This window comes from Gekko japonicus, unplaced genomic scaffold, assembly GCF_001447785.1.
Source record: "Gekko japonicus isolate JY-2015 unplaced genomic scaffold, Gekko_japonicus_V1.1 scaffold3426, whole genome shotgun sequence".
NCBI lineage: Eukaryota > Metazoa > Chordata > Lepidosauria > Squamata > Gekkonidae > Gekko > Gekko japonicus.
The window spans coordinates 148,618-150,286 of record NW_015160330.1 but is presented as its reverse complement, the minus strand read 5'-3'; positions in this window follow the sequence as shown (position 1 = coordinate 150,286).

The window sequence follows — 1,669 nt, the reverse complement described above, 5'->3', positions numbered from 1 at the left end:
CCCAAATGACACATCCCCACGCTCTGGGGACTGTGCCCTGCAGGGTGACATGCAGTGATGCCCGGTCCAAACACCGGTTCTGATGCCACGAGCGTCAGTTCGCAGGGCTTCCCCGAGGCCTGTATTTCAAAGCAGATTTGAATAAGGAAGTGCCCCCTGCACCCAAAATAAGGTTTGCACCCCCATACACGGGGGTGTATGGAGTGTGGGGGTGCAAACCTTATTTTGGGTGCAGGGGGCACTTCCTAGAAAGGTGATTGTGTTCACATAATGAGATACCTTGGTTTTTTTCCAGAATAAGACGCAAGGTAAAATGTTCGTCATGGAATAGTGAAGTTGAATCCTATGATTCTATTCGACAAGTGGCAGAGCCTTCTATTGGCACAAGGAGCCTTGCTGTAGTGGAAGGTGTGTATTCTGCTGGTGAAATGCTCCTTGCACTAGAGAAAGGTCCTGCAGCTGCTAGCATATTGTCATAGGATGGACTTATAGGTGTGGCATGGACCGGGGCCGACATAAAACCAGACCCCCCCCCCCCAGGTCCCACTTGTCTCAGTTTTGCCTACTAATAAAGTATGAGCTGAAATCACTCGACTGCAGTGTTCCCCCTAAGCTGAGTTGGTGTGAGCCAGCTCACAGTTTTTTAGCCTCTGGCTCACACATTTTTGTCGTAGCTCAAGAAGGATGGGGCTCCAGAGCAAACTAGTTTATACAGTAGCCAAATCGCTTGCTCACAACTTTACTGCCAGTAGCTCAAAAAGTAGGATTTTTGCTCGCAAGACTCCACAGCTCAGAGGGAGCATTGCTCGACTGTGCCTCTTGAACCCAGGACATTATACTCTCCCTCTGAGCCACAGTCCTTCCCATCCCGCACAGCTCAGGGGCAGAAGGCGAGAGGCAATGTCGTGTAGTGGTTACAGTACCAAATCAGAACGAGAGAGACTCGGGCTCAAATCTGCACTCTGCCATAAAGGTCACTGGCAGACTATGCCCCATCCCGCCTTCTCAGCCCAGCCTACCTCACAGGGTAGCTGAGGAGGAGGAGGAGGAGGAGGAGGAGGAGGAGGAGGAGAGATTGGATTTATGCCCCGTCCTTCACTCGGAGTCTCAGAGCGGCTTACAATCCCTTCCGCACAACAGACACCCTGTGAGGTAGGTGGGGCTGAGAGAGCTCTCTGGAGGACGGCCCTTGAGAGAACAGCTCTGACAAGAACTATGGCTTGCCCAAGGCCACACCAGCAGCTGCATGTGGAGGAGTGGGGAAACATCCTCATGCCTCCTGCCCTGAGCCCCTTGAAGGAAGGCAGGATAACAAGGCGAGAGATGGGCGGGTGGCCCGTCTTGGTTTAGGATGTCCTCTCTGGGACCCACAGCCTCAGAGGTGGCCTCCAGGTGAAAGGTGGGGGGGCTTCCAAGCAGGCTTCTCATTGTTGAAATTACATTTTATATGGTTATTTATTTACTTACTTCATAGATACCCCAACTTTCTCCCCAATCGTTCTTACCTTGATCTCCTCTCCTCCGTTTCATCCTCACAACAACCCTGCGAGGTAGATCACTTTCCCTATGAGGAAAGGTTAAAGCGCTTAAGGCTCTTTAGCTTGGAGAAACGACGACTGAGGGGTGACATGATCGAGGTTTACAAGATTATGCATGGGAAAGAGCAGGT